Raw genomic sequence first — 25382 nt, 5'->3', positions numbered from 1 at the left:
CTCGCAATTCTGACTTTTTTTCTCACAATTCTGACTTTTTTTTTTCTCAGAATTGTGAGATATAAACTCGCAATTGCGAGTTTATATCATGCAATTCTGAGGGGAAAAAAAAGTCAGCTGTCAGCTGAAAATATTCAGAAGGAACAAATAAATTCCTTGAGAAATATAACTTCCCGCTCATGTCCACTGCAGTCATCATAGCCTTCACATTCTTTCTGATTTGAGTGATCCTTTTCTTCTATAGCTAGCTAAATATGTTTAACATATGAATTCTTGCTAAATATGCAGTTATATTATGGGTCGTTGCAGTTAAATATGCAGTTATATTACGAACCTACATTTCACTGCTTTACCTACATTTCACTGCTGGTTATACTCTGTATAATTGTGTATGTGACAAATAAAAATCTTGAATCTTGAACCACGACGCTCCGACTTTTAAAAAAAATTTGCTCCTGTTCCACTCAAAATCACACCACTCCACTCGTGCTCCGCTCACATAGCCTACTCTGATTGTGAGCAACTGTTGCTGTCATGACAGATCTATTTCAGAACCAGCCGCTATCAAAATCATCTGGCTACAGGCGCGGGCCAGATATTATTGCTGGCGGGCCACTTTTGGCCCGTGGGCCGCCTGTTGCCGACCACTGGCCTAAAGGATAATGCTGTATGTCTTGGTGTTTCCTACGCCCTCTAAAAGTAAAAGACACTAAAAAAGCTAATACTTAATCTGCAAAGTTTGGCACCGGGTTGTGTACTCACGATACAGGAATTAAGATTACAATGATGAGGTCAAATGGCTAAAATAGCAGAGAAGCTAGTGTAAATAAGGTATGTTAGCCTGGGACAGATCTCTATTTGAAGAGGAAACAATAAGGCTGTTGTAGGTTTAACAATACATCAAATTCAATTAATAACAATATTTAGTATATTTATCATGCAACCAGGAGTTTCTGCCTTATATAAATCTGCATCAGTTTGCATTCGGGTGTTATTACAAATCATACAAATTGTTATGACTATACAAATTATTTTGCCTAAATTAGAATTATTATTTTTTTTAAGTAATAAGCATTTTACTTTCAGAAAGTAATTGGACGGTCTCGGATGTTGATGCAGTGGAGTGGAAATTGGCAGACCCCACCTTCCAGAAACATGTTCTAACATGACCATTTAGCAGGTTCACAGGGCTGAATGTTAACGTTTTTGCACTTACAGTACTGTGCAGAAGTCTTTTTGCCACCATTTTGTTTCTTTCTGTTTTTTAATACTGCCTATAAATTTCCTGTATTTTTTGGTTGTATTCTAATAAAATGATATAGTCATTATACCATTTCTAAAACAACTGATTGTATGCTTGTAAGTAACTGTTAATTTGTGGTGTAGCCATCACAAAACTCAGTTTATAATAAATAAAAAAAAATCTAACTTTATTAAAGACAAGTACACAAAATGCTGGCTTAAATACAACCCAGCACTGGGTAAAATATGGACAAACCCAGCGGTTGGGTTGTTTTGACCAGGGCTGTCCAAACTCGGTCCTGGAGGGCCGGTATCCTGCAGAGTTTAGCTCCAACTTGCCTCAACACACCTGCCTGGAAGCTTCTAGTACAGGGATCCTCAAATCTGGACCATTGCTGCAGAGTTTAGCTTTAACCCTAATGAAACACACCTGAGCATGCTAATCAGAGTCTTCAAGATCATTAGAAAATCACAGGTAGGTGAGTTTGATCAGGGTTGGAGCTAAACTCTGCAGCAGATTGGACCTCCAGGGAAAGATTTGAGGAACCCTGTTCTAGTATGTCTAGTAAAAGCTTGATTAGCTGCTTCAGGTGTGTTTAATTGGGGTTGGAGCTAAACTCTGCAGGACACCGGCCCTCCAGGACCGAGTTTGGACAGCCCTGGTTTAGACCCAGCGGTTTCGGGTGCAAAAGCCGTCTGAAATTTTCTTCCAAAATAATTTTTATCAGGCTCTTATGTTTATGTTCAGTTATTTCACTGTAATGGCAATGAAAAGGACCTATATTTGCCTGATAAAAATTATAATAAAAAGAAAATTTCAGATGAACAGATTTTGACAATTGTGATTAAATGAGACATTTATTTTTTTGTGTGAACTCTGCCTTTAAATGTTGCCCTGTGCCCTTGTTTACACAGAAATCATTTGTTTATGATAGAATATTATATCCGATACCGTTATTTATTTATTTTTTGGGGTGTAATACTTTTATTTAGCAAAGATTTAAATTGATCAATGGTGATAGTACAGACATTTACAATATTACACAAGATTTCTATTTCTGATAGATCAGGGTTCCTCAAATCTTTCCCTGGAGGGCCAATCTGCTGCAGAGTTTAGCTCCAACCCTGATCAAACTCCACCTACCTGTGATTTTCTAATGATCTTGAAGACTCTGATTAGCATGCTCAGGTGTGTTTGATTAGGGTTCGAGCTAAACTCTGCAGGAGTGGGCAAGATTTGAGGATCCCTGGGGCCCGTTTCAGAAAAGAGGTTAAGTGAAAACTCTGAGTATGTTAACCCTGAAATGAGGGAAACTCTGGGTTTTTTTCCGTTTCAAAATGGGAGGTTTGTCAAACCCAAGAAATCAGGGTAAGTCAAGCCCGTTTCTGAAAGAGAGGTAACTTATACTCAGAGTCAGTTACCGTAGTAACTTACTCTGGGAACCTAACCTGGTCGGGAGCAGGTTTTCTTCAGTAAACCCAGAGTTTTTTTTCGGTCTCCTCCCCCTTTTTATAGTGTTAGCGAAGTTTAAATACCTTATTCATTCATGCTGCAAAATGGATTTTCTTACTGAGTATTTTTGTCTTATTTCAAGTACAAATATAAAAAAATTCTTAATATGCATTATATATGAAAAATTGTTGTCTTGTTTCCTGGGGGATTTTCCTTTTTAAGTGCATTTTACATAAAACAAGTAAAATTTTCCACCATAGGGTAAGAAAAATAATCTTATTGCTAACAGAAACAAGAATATTTTTAATTGCTTACCCCATTGTCAGATAAGAGATGCAGAGCACATTATAAGTCCGCTATATGCGGATTTTAAGGAAAGTGTGCATCCCTCTCAGTCTCATTCTGAGAATTTTTTCCTGGTCATCAATCCGTCAAAGAGGAGTTTCACAGGATGGTGTAAAAATCCGTTTAAATGAGGCTAATCTGATAAATGACATTCACTTGAAAACATCTTTCTGTGACCTCTGGGAAGTACCCAATAATCAGAATTTCTTTCAGGATTATCAGTGTGGTTGGATGCATTGGTGACAAACATTTCTCCACCATCGCACCTTCTGCAAATGAATCAGATTAGCCTGTATGGAACGGAAGGATGGCAGATGGAGGGATAGTAGCAACAAGATGCCGTAACCACTGCTGTTAAATAAACACAAATTATTCACTTTTTTTTTTTGGTCATCTTTATTTCCTACAAATACAAAAGCAAAAGTTATTCTTTTTACTTTTGGATTTTAGAATTCTTCCAATACTTGACCATCTCCTCTTCATCTGTCAGTGGTGCTGGTGCACTGGTTCTCCCTCTGCCGCCTTGCTGTGGACTAGTCAGTAGTTAATTTTATTACTCTAAGAAATGTAACAGGTTTGATTAGAGAATATTTAATTATGTGAAAAGAGTGTTAGACTATGTGGAAAAAGCTGCAGCGCACTGAAATAGACACTGATTGATATTTGTCAAATGTTTGTAAAGTAATTTCAGCCTACACCCATGAACCTTTTATGCTTAAAGCTTTACCTTGATTGAATTGTGTTTTTATACTTCACCACACTGAAATCAAGATGGTGCCGCTGTGTTCAGACGCCGTCCAGGTCGCTCCACTCAGATTTTGCATTAATTTACTTTTTTACTTTTACTTTCTCTTTTTACACATTTCACGTCGGCACTGATCACCTATAACATAGAAACACTTTTGGACATTGGAAACCGCTACACTAACCTGTTCCAGGACACTTCATCCACGAATCCATCGTGGCCTCTGGAGATTCTTCGGAACGCGGAGATAAACAATAAACCCCCGATGCGACAGATCAAGAAACACCGTGGGAAACATGCTGGGATTCGAGACAGACTCAGGAAAAGGGATCACGGTCCTCCTCTTCCGAGCATTCTGCTCGCAAATGTCCAATCCTTGGAAAATAAGATGGACGATTTTAGAGTCAGTATAAGTTTCCAATGGGACATTAGGGACGGTAATATCCTTTGTTTGCCAGAAACGTGGATTTCGTCCATGGTCCCGGACACTGCTGTAATGCCAAGTGAGAACTTCTCTGTTTTACGGAATTACAGAACAGCAGAGGCCGGTAAATCCAGGGGCGGAGGATTGTGTTTCATGATTAACAAGAAATGGTGTGATCCCAGGAATATCTACATTCTGTCGCGTTCCTGCTCGCCTCATCTGGAACATCTTTCCATTACTTGCGGCACATTCTATCTGCCCCGGGAGTTTTCATCGATCATTGTTACTGCTGTGTACATTCCACCGCAGGCAGACACCGGCTTGGCTTTGTCTAAGCTCCACAATGTGCTCAGCGGCTACATCAACAAACATCCTGACGCTGCCTGTATCATCGCAGGAGACTTCAACAAAGCTAGCCTCAGGCAGGTCATGCAGAACTTTCATCAACATGTATCCTGTCCAACTAGTGGACCAAATACACTGGATCACTGCTACTCTCAGTTTAAGAATGCCTACAAAGCCCGCTCACTACCGGCTTTTGGCAAATTGACCATGCCGCCATTTTCCTCACACCGGAATATAAACAAAGGCTCGTTCAGGATCCCCCGGTGCAGAGAATAGTGACGCGCTGGTCCTCCCACTCAGAAGCTATGTTACAGGTGACTCTTGGTGACGTCGACTGGGACATGTTCCGGGCGAGTTCTTCTGACGTCAGCGAGTTTTGTAAACACGCTAACCAAGCAAGCTACAGAAACAATAACTATAAGGACATTCGCCAACCAGAAACTGTGGGTGGATAGAACAATCTGTGCTGCAGTTAACACACGCACTGCCGCTTACAATGAGGCTCTACTGACTGGGAATATGAGCGAGTACAAAGCATCGTGCTATGCTCTCCGACGCGCAGTAAGACGCCAAACACCGATATAGAGAGAGAATTGAGTCTCATTTCCAGCTCAATGACTCTCGACGGATGTGGCAGGGACTGAGGACCATCTGTGCCTTCGGAAACAAATCCTCCGCAGAGGTGAGAGCAGATCCGTTGCTGGCCGACGAGTTAAACATCTTCTACGGCCGCTTCTATTGCAACGATGGCGGCGCCACTCTGCCGTCCAGCTCGTCAGAAAGCAGCAGGCAGAGCAGCAATGATCCTGTAATCACCGTGTCGGAGGATGAGGTTTGGAGGGCGCTAAAGAAAGTGAACGTCAGGAAAAGCAGCCGGACCTGATGGGATAACCGGCCATGTTCTGAGGTCCTGCACTGATCAGCTCGCTGGTTTGTTCACTTCCATCTTTAATGAGTCCCTTGCTACCTCCGTGGTTCCCACCTCATTTAAAAAATCCGTCATTATCCGTGTGCCAAAGAACAATAAACCCTCTTGCCTGAATGACTATCGCCCAGTTGCCCTCACATCTATAGTCATGAAGGTTTTTGAAAGACTTGTAAAGAGCCACATTTGCTCCTCCATACCTGATACTTTGGACCCTCTTCAGTTTGCCTATCGCCCAAATAGATCCACTGACGATGCCATCTCTCACGTCCTCCACTCTTCCCTCACACACTTGGACAGTAACAATGGGAATTATGTAAGGCTGCTATTCATTGACTATAGCTCAGCTTTCAACACTATAGTCCCCATCAAGCTGGCTTCTAAACTCACAGACCTCGGCCTAAACTCCTCACTCTGTGACTGGATTCAAGACTTCCTAACCGGCAGACCTCAAGTGGTGAAAGTTGGCCAGTTCACCTCAAATTCCATCACTCTGAACGTAGGAGCCCCACAGGGCTGTGTCCTGAGCCCCCTGCTCTACTCTCTCTAAACGCATGACTGCATGTCCTCTCACAACTCCACATCTATTATCAAATTCGCTGATGATACTGTGGTTCTGGGCCTCATCTCCAACAATGACGAGACCACATACTTGGATGAGGTAGAGAGACTCGCATCATGGTGCTAGGACAACTGTCTCTCTCTGAATGTGAGCAAAACTAAAGAGCTGACCATGGACTTTAGGAAGAGACAGCAGCGGCCCTACACTCCTCTTATGATCAGTGGGACCCCTGTGGAGAGGGTGAGTAGCTTCAAGTACCTCGGTGTAAACATCTCCGAGAACCTGACTTGGACTGGACATCCAAACACAGGTTAAGAAAGCCAGGCAAAGACTGTACCATCTGCGACAGCTGAGGAAATTCAGGGTCTCCCCAGCAATCCTGAAAACTTTCTATTCAGGGACCATAGAAAGTGTATTGACTCAGTGCATCTCAGTGTGGTATGGAAACAGCTCCAATCAGGACTGCAAATCACTACAGAGAGTTGTGCGCTTAGCTGAGCCCATCTCAGGGTCTGCTCTCCCCTCTCTGCAGGACATCTACCTCAAACGCTGCAAAAATAGAGCTGTCAAAATCATCAAGGACTCAAATCACCCTGGTAACCGTCTATTCACTTTGCTTCCATTTGGTAAGCACTTCCGTAGCCTGATGGCAAAAACTGTGAGACTGAGGAGGAGCTTCTTCCCCCAGGCCATCAGGCTCCTAAACTCTAACTCTGTGTCATAACATCACTTGACTCCATGTAAATATCACCATATCAATAAGCTATTCATAATTTTTTCTACCTCATATTGCTGCTATTTAAATACCCTGTACAACTTTTTTTGTGCATTCTTTTGCACATTCCTCTTCTATTACTATTTAAGTCAACAACATACTGACCTGCACATTTATATTTATATTTTTTATCTTTTATTTTATTCTTTTATTTTTCTACTTTTCTTTTTCTTAATATTGGTATACTATATAATTGCACTGTCCTTGGAGCGGACCTCACTTACATTTCACTGCTGGTTATACTCTGTATAATTGTGTATGTGACGAATAAAAATCTTGAATCTTAATTTTTAGCTGCTACCATGTTCTTGTTCCTTTTTTTTATTGCCAGGGGGTACCATTAAAATAAATATTAGTTCAATAATTTACAGTTTTCACCTCTGATATTATAAGTTATTAACAGTTATTAAGAATTAAACTTACGTATTGCTGGAAGTACGCAGACGTCTTTTTGTCGGGTGCTGTTACCATGGTGAATCGTAATTTTGGCGCTCCACTGATCATGACTTTTCATAGTCGTGGTGCACGCACTAAAGTCAGTCAACCTACTCGCAGTTTAATAAACTAACACAATTCAGCCGTTCTGAAACCGAAAACTTTGAGTTCCCTTTCAATTCGGTCACTCTACATTGCTATGGGAAATACCCTTTCCTCAAATACTACTGAAGCCTTATTGAATCACGCCAGTGAAACTGGCCAGTGGCGTTCAAGCTCGCGAAATATGAGTGGGAATCCCACTCTGTATAAGGCAGTGCTTTTATGTCATCCATTCAGAATTTTTTCCTTCAGCCAACCTTCTACGAGAAGCAAGAAGCCTATCATCAAGACTACTCACCATGATCTACACGCTGCAGCGGAAACGCCTTCTCTTCCCCTGCTGTGTTCCGGTGAGCTTCAGAAACAAGGATGACCTGTAATTGCCTCTCCTGCCAATCGACTCTTCTGCCTTGGGGGGGTCGGACTGCCCCCACTGCGGGGATATGAGTTTCCAGACTCTCAGGCTCCGTGTGGCCTTTGACCAAGGCGATGAACTCGCTCAACTAACTCTGCCGCGCTCTTCCTCTGCAGCCTCTTTCAAGTTGCGGTTTCAAGTACAGCAAGTTTCTGATGCAGATCTGTCAGGATCAGGTGACGAGCCCGTGCCGGCTCAGTGCCCACGCGCTCCTCACCCCCCTGCTGCAGGTCCCCTTCCAGTGTGCTTCATGACCGCTGATCTCCGCCCCTCCCCTGACGCTCAAGATGTGTTGTCTTTCGGTGCCATGGAGGGTACTGAAGAGGACGATTATTGCCATTTCGGTGGCAGCGTTTGCGAGAGAGGAGTGGTCAAACAGACCGCTGGATTACATTGCGCCCCACGGCAAGGATGCGGGGGACCTCCATCACAGTGATGTCGAGCTCCTAAGCGTCTTGTCCAAGGCAGTGGATGAGCTCGGTTTGGAGTGGGCGCCTCCTGCCGAGCCAGCCAGAAGCTGTCTGGACGAGTGGTACCTCCAGTCGGATCGCGGTCGAAAAGATACCCCGTTTTCCCCAAGGTGCACGACGAGATAAGTCCTGGAGCGCGAAAAAAAAAAAAAAACGCTCACCAGTCGGGATCTTCCCTCCTGTCTTCTGTGGACGGAGCTGACCAAGTGGAAGAAGCCGTCGCTGCCCATCTATGTCCTTCAGCCGTGGCGAACTGGAGAGTGAGAAACAACACGTCTCTCCCCTCTAAACCACTGCAAACCTCGCCGGCAAGGCTTTCTCCGCAGCGGGCCAAGCAGCTTCAGTACTGCAAATGATGGCGATACTCCAGGTGTATCAGGCCAAGTTGCTCAAGTCTCTGGATGAGGACGGGCCAGACCCTGAACTGTACAAAGAGCTCCGACGCGCCACAGATTTGGCCCTTAGAGCGACAAAGGTGACGCTCGAGCGATCGGCCACAATATGGTGAATTTTGTGGTGCTAGATCATCACCTGTGGCTTGCTCTGACCGATATAAAGGACTCCGAGAAAATGGCACTCACTCTCACACTCGTGTGATATTAAACTCCCCGCCCCCCAATGGCGAGTTATCCCTCACGGTGTGCAGTCTCAGAATGCCTCAGTTCTGCGACAGGACATACACAATCTTATTGCAAAGCACGCTGTAGAGACAGTGCCCCTCACAGACCGCGAGAGTGGCTTCTACAGTCGCTATTTTCTGGTGCCAAAGAAAGACGGCAGACTCCGCCCAATCTTGGACCTGAGACCGCTGAATCGCATGCTTTCAAAGTGCTAGTTCAAAATTATTACGCTGAGATAAATCCTCTCACACATCAGACAAAAAAAGAAAGAAGCGGGATATTGCTTTATCCCCGTGGATTTAAAGTATGCTTATTTTCACATTCAGGTAGCCTCCCGCCACAGGCGCTTCCTGAGATTTGCATTCGAGGGGATAGTGTACCAATTCATGGCCCTGCCCTTCGGCTTATGTCTGGCCCCTCGTGCGTTTACGAAATGCATGGACGCTGCTCTCTCTCCTCTGAAGCAGAGTGGAATGCGCATTCTGAACTATCTCAACGACTGGCTAGTCTTAGCCCAATCAGAGAGCGCACTGCTCAGCGACAAGTTCAGACTCCTCCCTCATATTTATATCTTAGGGCTGATTGTAAATATGCAAAAGAGCATGCTGGTACAGAGTCAGAACATCTCCTTTTTAGGAGTGGAGCTGAACTCAATCAATATGCGAGCGCGTCTGTCGGAGGAGCTCTCACAAAAGCTGATCAACTCTCTTGCAGTCTTCAAATTAGGGCATTCTCCCCCGCTAAAATGCTTTCAGAGGACGCTGGGCCAGATGGCTGCTGCCTTGACAGTGTGCAATCTAGGGCTCCTACATGTGCGACCACTTCAGCTCTGGCTAAAGTGCCGGGTGCCACAGAACGCATGGTGCACGGGTACCTTGCGCATCAAAGTGACGTGCGACTGTTTGCATACGCTGACCCCTTGGTGCAATATGACTCTGTATCGCCGGGGTGTTCATATTTGCCAAGTGATCAGGAGAAAGAATTTTACAACAGATGCATCGAGCACGGGCTGGGGAGACGTATGCGATGGCAGACCAGCCTTCGGGACATGGTCAGAAACGGAGAAGTCATGGCACATAAACTGTCTGGAGCTCCGTGCTGTACACCTAGCACTCGAGTGCTTTCTCCCAGAAATTCTTCAACGTCACGTTCTCATCAGGACGGACAGCATGACAGTGGTAGCGTTAATAAATCACCAAGATGGTGTGAACTCGCGACCACTGCTGCGGTTGGCGGGAGACCTCCTTCTGTGGGCAGATTGACCTCCTCCTCTCCATCTGGGCAGTACATGTCCCCGGACGCCTGAACTACGGCGCAGACTTACTGTCGAGGGCGGGGTAATCCATGGGGCGTGGAGATTACACCCTTTGACAGTCAATATGATTTGAAGTGTATTCGGCAGGGCGGAGGTGGATCTCTTTGCAGCAGCAGAAAACACTCACTGCCCGCTGTTTTATTCACTGACACACTCTCCCCATTCACAGCTGGCCAAAAGTATGCAAGTATGCCTTTCTTCCAGTGAAACTTCTGCTTCGCGTGCTTTGCAAAATCAGAGAGGAAAAGGTATCTGTTCTGTTAGTGGTACCGAAATAGCCCAATCAGCCGTGGACTATCCCACTGAAGAGAGACCTCCTCTCTCAAGCACAAGGAACGATATGGCACCATCGTCTAGTTGTGTGCAAATGCTCACAACACAAACAAAGAAAGAAACGCACTGCAAATGCTCACAACACAACCTAATAAAAAATTGTATTTGCAGCGTGTTTCCTTGTTTCGTTGTGTTCTTGTGAGTGTTTGCAGTGTGTGTTGTCAAATTGACAGTTGTTTTCTTAATTTGCAGGTGTTTTTTTTCTATTTGCAGTGCGTTTCTTTATTTGGTTGTTTTGTGTGCATTTGCAGCACGTGTGTTGTCAAATTGACGGAGTTGCTTTCTTAATTTGCAGGTGTTTTTCTATTTGCAGTGCTTTGAGCTCTCTCGGCCACCGTACTATTACGATGCAGTGAGATTTGATTTTGATTCGATTAGATTCAACACAATGCGATTCGATGCAATACGATGCAGTGGAAAAAATATGATCACTTTTATTTCTTTGGTTCAGACAGACAGCAAATCATAAATTAACTTATGTGTCTTCTGACTTCTAACGCCTCTAGGCCTGTTTCAAAAAACAAGTTTACCAAATAGGCCAGGCTTATTTCAGTTAGTCTGACTCCCCACCTAACAAAAACGAGTTGTCAGTACGTTTTGCTAACATTCCCATTAAGTTATGAAAACGTTATTTCGGAATGTTTTGTACACGTTGAAAACTTGCAGTTTTTTTTATGTATTAAGAACATTTTTTTGTGGGGTTTCTGCGAACGTTACAGGAACTTTCCATCCTACCATTTTGAAAACGTTATGAAAATGTTATTATGGAATGTTTTGTACACATTCAAACTGTCCAGTTTTTTTTAATGTTTGAGTAATATTCTAATCTACCATTGTCATAACATTATTTGAGAACATCCAAGTCCTACTTCTTGCCTTATCGTTCCGCAGTCGTTTTCCTATTTTTGTTTTTTATCCGCCATCTCTATCTTTCTGTCGCTCGGCTCGGCTGTTTACTGAATGCTCTCTCCTCCATATCATGAGTAGACACACCCCTTACTGCTGATTGGCTACACGCTTGTTTTGGTACTCGGCCCCGACTCAGTTTTCTAATACGTTTTTGAAAAATTACATACCCTGCCTTTAACAGCTGTCAACCATATCGGTACGCTGTCATATTTATACAGCACATTTTTTATTTTGGTCGCGCATGCGGACCTGCGGACCACTTATGTGCACCCCTGTATATGGGTGTTTCTGCAACTACGGGCACTTTTAAGTCCCATCAGTGAAATTTTTGATTTGTTCAAATTTGTCATAATGATGATTTATAAATATATTCACAGTGTTATTGCACACTTTGACAAAAAATATAATTAATGATTAATGTGATTTAATATAAAATTAAGAAGCACTTATTGGTCCAAACACCATTTTTGGTCATGTCCCACAACTCTGGTCACAATGTTGAGATATGTAAAATAAGTTAATTGAATCACAGTTTGACATTATTTCAAATGGAATTGTTTAATATACATATTAATTTACAGCATCTTAAATTTATTTTGTATTATTTACTGATAATTTTTATTATTTTTTTCAACTAAATGTGCCTGTCCCACACTTTTGAGTCCTTACCGCAACAATGAAAAAAGGCTTTTATTATGACATTTTATCAAAGAGAAACAAGCCTAGTTTCTATGGAAACAGAAATTAGCAGGTGAGCGCATTGCTGACAGATTGGGCCACCTTACTACCTCACAAGATCCCAAAAATATAAGGTAAATATTATCTTTTCTGTATCCGTATTTGCTGTGTCCCCTTACCATACAGCTTAGTAATTCTGTACTTTGAATTACATTTTAAAAATTAATGTATATTACGTTTAATTCAAAATGAAAATTTTGTCATTAATCACTTACCCCCCTGTCGTTCCAAGCCCGTAAAAGCTTTGTTCGTGTTCGGAACACAATTTAAGATATTTTGGATGAAAACCGGGAGGCTTGTGACTGTCCCTTTGACTACGAAGTAAATAACACTGTCCAGGCCCAGAAAAGTCAAGTCAAGTCACCTTTATTTATATAGCGCTTTTAACAATAGAGATTGTGTCAAAGCACTTAACAGTATCAAATTGGAGGATAGAGTGTCAGTAATGTATAAAAATAAGATTAAACACTCAATTTTCAGTTAAGGCATTTCATTATTGAATTCAGAGAAGTCATTGTCTAGATCAGTTTAGTTTAAATAGTATCTGCGAAATCAAACTGACGATAATCACTAGAAATTAAGTGTCCCCAACTCAGCAAGCCAGAGGCGACAGCGGCAAGGAACCAAAACTCCCTCTGTGACAGAATGGAGAAAAAAAAACCTTGGAAGAAACCAGGCTCAGTTGGGGAGCCAGTTCTCCTCTGGCCAGGAGATAATTGTTTATTTATTTTTTACTTATTGTTTTAATAAAAATGTTAAATGTATAATGTATTTATTTCTATTTTATATTGTTGCAATTTCTAACAAGAATAGTATTATGTAGTTAGGCATTTTATTATATTTTTAGTTATTTTCTTTTATTTTTAGTATTATTGTATTTAAGTCGAGGTCTTCACTGAGAATATGTCCCTGGGGCTCATACAGGTGTCCCGGCCTCCACCGACGATCAGGGAGACATCATTTCCCGGCGCCGATCCACCATCTGATCCGGTCACGGACTGAGAAACAGAATAAGAAAGAAACAGACAAATATTAGCGTAGATGCCATTCTTCTAACGATGTAACGAGTACATCGTGTGTTATGGGGAGTGTTCCCAGTTCCGGTTGATCGAATTAATGCAGCCTAACAATCCTTTAATGGATTTGAATAATAGAAGCGTATTAGTGTGCGATGTGTAAACCAGGTTAAAGAGATGTGTCTTTTAATCTAGATTTAAACTGGCAGAGTGTGTCTGCCTCCCGAACAGCGTTAGGTAGATTGTTCCAGAGTTTGGGTGCTAAATAGGAAAAGGATCTGCCACCCGCAGTCGATTTTGATATTCTAGGTATTATCAAACGGCCAAAGTTTTGAGAATGCAGCGGATGTGGAGGACTAGAATGTGATAAGAGCTCGCTCAGGTACTGAGGAGCTATGCCATTCAGGGCTTTATAAGTAATTAACAAGATTTTAAAATCTATATGATGTTTGATAGGGAGCTAGTGCAGTGTTGACAGAACCGGGCTAATATGATCATACTTCCTGGTTCTAGTAAGAACTCTAGCTGCTGCATTTTGGACCAACTGTAATTTGTTGATCAAGCATGCAGAACAACCACCCAATAAAGCATTACAATAGTCTAACCTTGAGGTCATAAACGCATGGATTAGCATTTCTGAATTTGACAATTTAGATATGATTTTGAGATGGAAAAACGCAGTTTTACAGATGTTAGAAACATGGTTTCAAATGAAAGATTGCTATCAAACAGAACACCTAGGTTCCTAACTGATGAAGAAGAAATGACAGAGCAGCCGTCAAGTGTTAGATAGTGTTCTAGGTTATTACATGTGGGGTTTTTAGGTCCGATTATTAACACTTCTGTTTTTTTCAGAATTTAGCAGTAAGAAGTTACTCGTCATCCAGTTTTTTATATCGACTAGGATCAAATCGATCCACCGTAGCAAACAGCGAATATTTGTGCTGTTTAACGCATTTGAAACATTGTGTTTTCCTCAGTGCATAACTGATACGTCACAGGTATATTTTTTACATCTGTAAATGTCAGAAAGACATGCAAATATATCCATTTAGCTGTCAGGAGTGGGCGAGGCTTATGCGAGAGAAAGAGCGCTGAGGCGCGCATGCGCGCTACACAGACAGAGCAGAATAGAATACTAGCGCAAGAATTCTGAATAAAATATACATTCTGCTAAAATATTTGTTGTTGGACATTAAATGTGATGCGTAGAATTTTACTACATATAAGTGTATTTTTATGATAGCAGCAACTGTTAATCACTAGCTCAAATGAGTTAAATGTGTGTTCCTCTTATCAGTTAAAATGTACTCTGATTTCTATTATAAATTTACATTTTTAATTCAGTGATTTTAACTTTTGATTGTGTTTTTATGCTTTAAAGAGACATTTTAGATTGTAATGTTTTAATGTTCTAATAACCATAAAAGGTACAGCTGTCATAAATTCAGAGAGAAAGGCTGCATGGCTAGAAACTTCTGATCAACTTCTGATTTAACTATGTTAAAATGTCATTCGCCTACATTTTGGGCACAATACATTAAATACAGTTGGTTGTAGCCTATTTTTTTTTTTTATTTGATTATTTAAGGTGTATTTTCTGTTTTTGGACCGATAATAAATTAAACTGACTGTATGTGAGAGAGTCAGTGGTAATATCGATGCGTTCCTATTGGTCAGTGTTAGAGGAGCTCAGCTTAGCCTGACAGTTAGCCTGCTCCGGACCAGGTTAGTTTGCCAGCATAAGTTGCCGGGGTAACTGAGTTTGAACTTTTTTAAGTTTGATTTATGAAACCAAATCTACCAAAAATAAGCCTGACTAACCGAAATAAGCCTGGTTTATACTCTAATCTTGGTTTATGGAACAGCCCCCAGGTCTACAATTTTGTCCCTAGTGTCCTTAGACAGCTCTTTGGTCTTGTCCATAGTGGAGAGGTTGGAGTCTGATTGATTAAATGTGTGAACAGGTGTCTTTTATACAGGTAACGAGTTTAAACAGGTGCAATTAATACAGGTAATGAGTGGAGGATAGGAGAGCTTCTTAAAGACGAACTAACAGTTCTGTGAGAGCCAGAATCCTTGCTGGTTGGTAGGTGATCAAATACTTATTTCATGCAATAAAATGGAAGTTAATCATTTAAAAATCATACACTGTGATTTTCTGGATTTTTTTTTTTTTTAGATTGTCTCTCACAGTTGAGGTGTACCTATGGTGAAAATGAAAGATTTCTCCATTCTTTGTAAGTGGGAAAACTTGAAAAATTGGCAGTGTATCAAATACTTATTTGCCCCACAGTATATATTACATTTTTATAAAAATTAAAAAAGAATAATGTATATAATGAACATTATTGTAACGTTGCGGTAACGACATTGTGTAAGAAGAGATGAAAAACATAAAAAATAAACATGTTCCAGATTAAAACCTCAATGACTCCATGCAATTTTGTTGACCTTTTTATATGTATTACAGACCCTGATGGTTAAAATTTAAATTCACAGGGGTTTATTTTTTTTTATATTTTGGATATATATGTTTGTGTGTAGAGTTAAGCAAAAATAAAAATTTTTGAAGAGTTAAAACATTTTTCAAAGAAGTGTTTGCTTTTGCAAGAAGTGTGACGTTTTGTATGTTGTGTGTGTTTTGAGAAATGGAGCCATAGTTTCAAAAACTGTGTAAGCATTTTGAAAAACTGTAACATCTTGAAATCCAGTTTGAAGGACTACTGTATATTGCTTAGCTATTGTGTCAAACAGACTTTGTCTGTAAATATATGATACTATAGCCCCAAATCTTTTTTATTCTTTGTTTTTCATAAACATTTAAAAAAAAAAATTATGTCTGCATAATCTTCCAGTAGTATCTAAAAACTAACTCTTCTGAAACAAATCAAATTTCATCTGATGTCATCAAGGCCGCAAAGGGCACTGGAAATAGCCACATTATTGTTATAATGCAGATTTATGTTAATGTAATAACAGTTATGGTAATAAACATCACAATTGGGATATGTGAAGATGCTCTTTAGAGTAGACTTGACCTTCACCCTTCAACCTTCACGTCTCAGTTGAAAAGTGGGTGCTGCTGGTGTTTCTGAGGGAGTAGACCTCCGAAATCCACTGTAAACTTACATTCAGCTCAGACACCATCAAATCAGCATATTCAGTTATTAATATTCTGTTTCTTCTGGAAATACAGCACTTTATGGAATGCTCAGAATAAGAGAATTAAACATGGTTCACTTTGAAAGTGAAAATATGTCTACCTCAGAGTATGAAGAAAAGTTTTGTAACAAGCAATCTGAGTCTAAAACACAAACAACCTTTTCTTCTAAAGTCATTTAAAATTTGAAAGTGTTGTGTATAAAGAGCCATTGTCATATGCCACCTTTCAGCTGAATGACAGGTGAACATTGAACCCAGAGTTTTGAAACTCTACTGTACACTTCTTGTCATCAGTGGAATCTATGAAAAGAGTTCAAAATTATCGATCCGGTTCAAAGCGAGTGCGTACTGATTTTGTTGAGAAGTCGGAATCAATGACTTTGGTCTTTTCACAGGCAGAATAAAAAGGAATGAAAAGCAGCTTTACCTCAGAGAAAATAAAGCAGCCGTCTGATCGCTCTAGGAATGAAAAGCAGCTTTAGCTCAGAGAAAATAAAGCAGCCGTCTGATCGCTCTGCAAACAGGTTTATTCGTGTGGAGCGTTTCATTTCCCACTGCTATTAGTGCCACCAGACGTGCTGTTGAGTGAAAAATACTCAGATTTTTGCTCTCTTCGATTCCAGGCTTTGGAATGATTTAGGGATGAGCACTTTAATGGCAATGACAGTCCAAACATTTGTCAAAAATGACAGTATTGGCTTGAGTCTGTGTAAATGGAGTGAAATATTGATGTTATGTTGCTTGTTTTGGAATTTGGAACCTTTAACAAGCAAATGGTATGCCAACGTACACAAGAACGAAGACCTTTTAATCGCGTAAATATTAACTGAAAACTATAGGAAGTGGTTGCACAAGATAACTTCAATCTAAGAGCTTTGTTTGTGCATTTGAAAAGAGACTAGTAATTTTGGTGAACTTTTGGTGCTGAAAAAGTGCTTAATCTTTATGAAAAATGTAGTAGACTTTACCATACGTTTAAAAATAGTACTTATTACACAAATAATATACTTATTACACAAAGAATATAGCTTCTTAAGTGCAAAATGAATGTAATGTTTTCGGAGACCTAGTTGTATGTTAATTGCAGTTACATAAAATGTGTTATAGTTTACAGTTTTTTCAAATTGCTTACACAGTTTTTGAAACTATGGCTCCATTTCACAAAACTGTACACACACAACCACAAAGCACCCACACAACATACAAAACATCACACACATCTTGCAAAAGGAAACACTTATTTGAATAGAGTGCAGTGAAGAACAGGAGTTCGTCAGAGCACTCACAGATCCTGTACATGCATGTGCACATATACACTGTATATTCAATGACTGATGAATTTTACACAGTTATGCAACTGAGCAATTGATGGAGAAGGGCTTTGGTTAGAGTGGTGACGAAGAACCTGATGGTCACTCTAGTTGAGCTCCATGATCATATGTGGAGATAGGAGAAATCTACAGAAGGACAAACGTCACTGCAACATCCACCGATCTGGGCTTTATGACGGTGTGGCCAAACTCAATCCTCTCCTCAGTGAAGACAAAAGAAAACACTCTTGGAATTTACAAAAAAGCACCTAAAGGACCCTCAGACTGAGAAACAAGATTCTCTGGTCTGATGGACCTCAATTCTAAGCATCATGTTTGAAGGGAACCAGCTCTGCTCATCACCTGCAGAGTACCATCCTAAAAGTAAAGTGTGCTGGTAGCAGCCTCATGCTATGGGGCTGTTTCCAGCAGCAGGGACTGAGGGACTCGTCAGAATAGAAGAAAAGCTCAATGCACCAAAATATTGAGGTAGCCTTAATGAAAACCCAGTCCAGAGCAGGAGAACCTCAGACTGGGCAGAAGGTTTACCTTCCAACAGGACAGTGACCCTAAGCACACAGCAAGAGTAGATTATACACAACGCTGTGAATGTCTTTGAGTGGCCCAGCTACAGCCTGGACCTAAACCCAATCAAATATTTCTGGAGAAACCTGAAAATGTGCATCTGCCCCCATCCAACCTGAAGTGCTTGAGAGGTGAAGAGGTGCGGAGACAAATGGCGGATAATTGCCAAATGTTGATGAGCAAAGCTTGTCTCAAACAAAAAAGACTTGAGGCTGTAAAGGTACTTCAGCTAAATATTTAGTTAAGGGTATGAATACTCATGCAATGTACTTATTTGAGTTTTTTATTTTTAATAAATTTACGAAGTTGTGACTTCTGTTTTTACTTTGTCAATATGGTGTATGGAGTGTAGATTGATGTGGGGGGGGGGGGGGGGGGAGTAATTTAAAGCAGTTTAACATAAGGCAGCAACATAAAATGTGAAAAAAATTAAGGGGTATGAATACATTTGTAAGGCTCTGTGTGTATACACTGAACAAAATTATAAACGCAACACTTTTGTTTTTGCCCCATTTTTCATGAGCTGAACTCAGAGATCTTTTTCGATGTACACAAAAGGCCTATTTCTCTCAAATATTGTTCACAAATCTGTCTAAATCTGTGTTAGTGAGCACTTCTCCTTTGCCGAGATAATCCATCCACCTCACCTTACATAACATCATCAAAATATTCAGAGAAACTGGAGAAATCTCTGTGCGTAAGGGACAAGGCCGAAGACCTTTGTTGGATGCCCGTGGTCTTTTGGCCCTCAGACAACACTGCATAACTCATCGGCATGATTCTGTCATTGACATTACTAAATGGGCCCAGGAATACTTCCAGAAACCACTTTCGGTAAACACAATCCGCCGTGCCATCTGCTGATGCCAACTAAAGCTCTATCATGCAAGGAAGCCAAATGTGAACATGGTCCAGAAGCGCCGTCGTGTCCTGTGGGCCAAGGCTCATTTAAAATGGACTGTTTCAAAGTGGAAAAGTGTTCTATGGTCAAAATTTTACATTCTTGTTAGAATTCACAGACACCATGTCCTCCGGGCGAAAGAGGAGGAAGACCTTCCAGTGTGTTATCAGCGTTCAGTTCAAAAGCCAGCATCTCTGATGATATGGGGGTGCATACGGTATGGGCAGCTTGTATGTTTTGGAAGGCACTATGAATGCTGAAAGGTATATAAAAGGTATATCCAGATGACGTCCATTTCAGGGAAGGCCTTGTTTATTTCAGCAGGACAATGCAAAACCACATACTGCAGCTATTGCAAGAGCATGGCTTCGTAGTAGAAGAGTCCAGTTCCTAAATTGGCCTGCCTGCAGTCCAGATCTTTCACCTATAGAGAACATTTGGAGCATCATTAAACAAAAAATATGTCAAAGACGACCGCAATCTCTCCAGCAGCTGGAAACCTATATCAGGCAAGAATGGGACCAAATTCCAACACCAAATATCCAGAAACTCATAACCTCGATGCCCAGATGTCTTTAAACTGTTTTGAAAAGAAGAGATGCTGCTACACCATGGTAAATATGCCCCCGTCCCAACTATTTTGAGACCTGTAGCATGCATCAAATTTGAAATGAACCCATTTTGTCCATAATTTTAAAATTTCCCAGTTTAAACATTTGTTATCTATAATCATGGCCAAAAATATTGGCCCCCTTGGTAAATATGATCAAAGAAGGCTGTTAAAATTTATATGCATTGTTAATCCTTTTGATCTTTTTCTCTAATACACATTGGCCACAATTAACAGCACCCTTATTCAATAATTTGAAACCTCCATATGCCAGTTTAACAGCTCTAAATTTTCTCCTATAATGCCTGATGAGGTTAGAGAACACCTGACAAGAGATCAGAGACCATTCCTTCATCCAGAATCTCTCCAGATCCTTCGGATTCCCAGCTCCATGTTGGTGCTTCTTCTCTTCAGTTCACCTCACTCATTTTATACAGGGTTCAGGTCAGAGAACTGGAAGGGCCATAGCAAAAGCTTGGTTTTGTGCGCAGTGACCCATTTTTGTGTTGTTTTTGGGGTTTGTTTGGATTATTGTACGGTAGGAAGATCCAAACATGGCCCATTATAAGATTTCTAACGGAGTCAGTCACTTATTGATTTTTTCTCTGTTGGTATTTGATAGAATCCATGATGCCATGTGTCTAAACAAGATGTCCAGGACCTCCAGCTGAAATATAGGCCCACAACATTAAAAATAAAGCAGTATATTTCATTGTACACATGGAGTACCTTTTTATCCCAGTGTTCACCAAACCCATCTTGAGTGTTTGCTGCTAAAAAGCTCATTTTTTAGTTTCATCTGACCATAGAAGCCAGTCCCATTTGAAGTTCCAGTCGTGTCTGATAACTGAATATGCTGGAGTTTGTTTTTGGATGAGCTAGGATAATTATTCTTGAAACCCTCTCTAACATGTGGTGATGTAGGTACTGTTTGACAATTTCTTTTTAAGGTTTTCTGACCCCGAAACTCAACTATTTTCTGCAATTCTCCAGCTGTGGTCCTTGGAGAGTCTTTAGCCACTCAAACTCTCCTTCTCACTGTGCATTAGGATGATATAGACACATGTCCTCTTCCAGGCAGTTTCGTAACATTTTCTGTTGATTGGAAATTCTTAATTATTGCCCTGATGGTGGAAATGGGAATTTCCACTGCTCTAGCTCTTTTCTTAAAGCCACTTCACTAATTTGTGAAGCTCAATTATCTTTTGCTGCACATCAGAAATATATTCTTTGGTTTTTCTCATTGTGATGGATGATTAAGGGAGTTTGGGCTTTGTTTCCTTTGTAAAACAGGAAGCAATGGCTGGATAATTTCATGTTCATAATCACCAAGAGATATAAATCAAGAGATATTTTACTCTTAAGAATTTCTAGGGGTGCCAATAATTGTGTCCAATGTGTATTTGAGAAAAAAACATTTCATAAGAATATTTCCCCCATTTTAAATTCTTATTATCCTATAAAAGGTTAGATTTTTGTGAATTGTTTTAATAAAAGATCAAAAGAATTAACAATGCAGATTAATTTTCACAATCGTCTTTGATCATATTTACCAAGGGTGCCGATATTTTTGGCCATGACTGTATGTTCTATTGTGAATAAAATATTGGCTCAAGTGATTTGAAATTCTTTAAGTTTTCATTTTATTCAAATTTAAAAACATTTCCCCAACGTCCCAACATTTCCAGAATTCGGGTTGTATACATACATATACATATATATATATATATACACACAGTGCCCTCCATAAGTATTGGAACAGTAAAGACAAAATTGCTCTGTTGGCTGTGGAGTCAAGACATTTGCAAATATGATTAAAAGATGAATATGAGACAGAATGTCACATTTTATTATTAGCCGTTTCAACACATACATGTTTTACCAAATAAAAAGAACAGCACTTTTATAGTTCATCCCACTCATTGATGTGAGAATAAGTATTGGGACAGTTGAACAGAAGGCAGATATAAAAGATTAAAAGCTATTATTTAGTTGCAGGTCCCTTGCGCACAATCACAGCAGTGAGTCTGTGACCCGCAGACATCAACAGACTCTTGGTCTCATCCTTTGAAATGCTTTTCTCAGCCTTTAATGCAGCCAATTCCAATTGTTGCTTGTTTTGGGGAGTTTCTGCCTTTACTCTCCTCTCCAGCTGGTGAAATTCATGTTCAATCAGATTTAAATCTGGAGATTGACTTGGGCAGGGTATTTTGGGTCATTGTCCTGGTGCAATATGAAGCACTTCCCAATGAATCTGGTGGCATTTTCTTGAATATTGGTAGGCAAGATGGTTTTGTACCCTTCCAAATTCATTCTGCTACTGTCATCATACATTAAGCCATCAGTAAAGTTGAGAGAGCCTGTTCCAGAGGCATCCATGCATGTCCCTGCCACGACACCACCACCTCCACCATGCATTACAGATGAGGCTGTATGCTTGGGATCATTGCAGTTCCCTATTTTTCTCCACATTTTTGCTTTCCCATCACTTAGTTAAAGGTTCATCTTTGTCTCATTGGTCCATAAACACAGATCCAAAACACTTCTGGCTCACCTTTGTGCTTTTTTGCAAACTGTAATCTTGCCTTTCTATTTTTGGTGCTGGTCAGAGGTTTGTATCTTGCTGTGTAGCATCTGTAATTCTGTGTCAAAGTCTCCTGAGGACAGTAAATTGTCAGTGCATCACCCCAGCTTTCTGGAAGTTGTTGGTGATTTTACAGACACGTCTTTTAGGATTCATTTTCACAGCTTTTATGATTTGTCTGTCATCAACTACTGTTGTTTTCTCAGCCGATCAGGTCGTTGTTGGTTGTTGGTGTCACTGGTGGTTTCCAAACTCTCCATTCCCTTTGTTTTTGCTAGAGCTCTAACTGACTTCCTCTTGTCTTTTAGATCCAAATTGCTTGCTTCTCTCTCAAAGTCAGCTCCCTCGTCTTCATCCTGGTTTGTGTGTCATCATCGAATGCAAGATTCAGAATACAGAAGTAATGGATATAACTCATACGACATTCCCTGCTTTTAATATCTGAAGAATTAATGCAACAGGACACAGCTGATCACTTAGAAAGACCTGTGAGGCAACTGTTCCAATACTTATGCTCACATCAGATAGAGGGATGAAACTCTAAAAGTGCTGTTCTTTTTATTTGGTAAAACATAAATGTGTTGAAACGGCTAAAAATAAAATGTGACATTATGTATTTTTGTCTCATATTCATCTTTTAATCATTTGTAAATGTCTTGACTCCACAGCCAACAGAGCAATTTTGTCCAATACTTTTGGAGGGCACACACACACACACACATATATACATACATACATATATATATATATATATATATATATATATATATATATATATATATATATATACACACACACACACATATATATACATAAAATATTGTATATATATATATTGTATATATTGTATTATATATATATAAAATACAATACATTAAGTCATTTAGCAGACACTTTTATCCAAAGCAACTTACAAGGACAATTCACTAAACATGCCTACGCACAAATTTTGCGTGATATTGACTTACGGACATTTTCACGAATAAATCATGATTCATCAAAAACTTTCGTACTAAAATTTATTCTAAATGTACGAAAAAATTCAAGAACAACTTACACGTACGCAATAATCATGTACGCCCGGGGCCTTAAGCATGTATAAAGAACCCTAGATATGTTATTTACAGGGTGGGTGAAAAGTATCTAGACATTAAAATTAAAGTATAATCAGAGGTCCAATTATATAAATAAATAAATAAATAAACAAATAAATAAATAAATAAATATATATATATAATTAGAGGTCCAAACAACAAATCACCTGATCTATCCTTATATAAACGGTGATTATTGTCTCACATTGTGTTTGGAGGCATGGCACACTTGGTACTGCTTGAAGACATCGCGGCGCGTACTCTAAGGAGAGAGCACGTCTTTAGAGAGCTCACAGATATGTTTGCTGAGAGTGACGAATGGCTGCTCAGTCGCTTTTAAATAGCACATTTTTCTGGCTTCCACATCCGACAGCAAAACCTCACGTTCTTTATCGTTAAAGTTATTTTTGTTTGTCTTTTGTTTCGGTGCCATAATTGTCTTTCTCTGGACGCTTTGCGGAAAGCCCTTATATGGAGCTTGTTTGGGCGTGTATTATGCTAATCACTAACCTCGTGCACGCGGGCGCTTATTTAGTAGACTCCAAATTCACTAACAGAACGAGTTTAAGAACAAGCTCATGTGCGTATGCACTTGTTGTGAATTAGGCGGAAAGTTTTCGTGAGAAGTTCAAATGTGAAAAACGTACGCAATTATTAGTGAATGAGAACCAATGGAAGCAATCAAAATCAACAAAAGAGCAATGAAATGCTATGACAAGTCTTGGTTAGCCTAACACAGTACAGGTAGCAAGTTTTTTTTGTTTGTTTTTTTGATACAACCTAGATGCATATTCAGTGTACACACACACACACACACACACACACACACTGAACATACAAGCTAAGTCAGAAAGTCAGCTTTATTTATAAAGCACTTTGCACAATATAGATACGATGTAAACAGAAATGCAAGGGTAAAAATTATTTATTTCTAAAAAACTTGAGTTTTGATTTCTAAGTGAACAAATAATGTATAAGTGTTTTCATACATAATTGCTGTTTGTAGGTCATCAGTAAATGAGTGTGGCATTAAAATGGCAGTGTTTCCCAAATTAAACAAAAGAGCTGTTAGTTTGTTTTACTTTGTTTTACAATATCAAATGTACTTTAAACATTTTAGTTTGAGATTATTACAAAGTGCACCTTTTAAAGTGTACTTAAGTGACACTTTAAAAGGTGCAGTCACTTTAAAAACAGTCATGAAAGTGTCTCTCTTTAACTACACTTGAGTTTATTTCATTAATGTTATATTATCTGTACAGTTTTTTAAAAGTGCACGTAAGATTAGAAGTACAAGTGCACATTCAGCACAATTAAATACACTTCTTTTTCACAGGGGAACCTCTGTTTACGTCATGGGGAATGTCCTTTTAACAGAGTGGTCCTCAACATCTTTGGACTTTCATACATCTAATAAAAATCAGCAAAACACCAGCTGAGTTAAAGACTGCCCATGAGAGTGCTCTGGACACATGCATCTGTCTGAGGCTCTCTGGATCTGTTTCTGTCCACTCAGCGGCTCTGGCTGCAGTTACTGATAGCATGTTGAGTTGTGGAGATCAGAGACTCTGCTCTCGTAATATCTGATCAGTTCTGACAGCAGCACTGACTCCGGCAGCGGCCTCCACCTCCACCCCCATCTCCTGCGGCTGCAGCGGCTGATTGTGGGGCCGTCCAACTGAATTACGGCCCAGCGCTCCGGAAGCACCTGCCTCCTCTCCAGGGCTCAACTCTCAGGATCAGGCTACACCTGATGTGGTTTTCATTAAACACATGCAAACTCACACAGAACACACACACCAGCAGAGCTTCCAGCAACTGCCAGTCAAGATATTCACATCTGTGATCCCCATAAAACGAGAACTGTGTGACTCAGCCTGACAAAATGTTTTAAACGCACAGGATTCTGCATTGTACACATTTGATTCCTCAGTGACCCTCATGAAAAAGTAGTATACTTTAGC

Source organism: Barbus barbus (genome assembly GCF_936440315.1).
Source record: "Barbus barbus genome assembly, chromosome: 11".
In the NCBI taxonomy this organism is placed as follows: Eukaryota; Metazoa; Chordata; class Actinopteri; order Cypriniformes; family Cyprinidae; genus Barbus; species Barbus barbus.
This window is presented reverse-complemented; position numbering follows the sequence as displayed.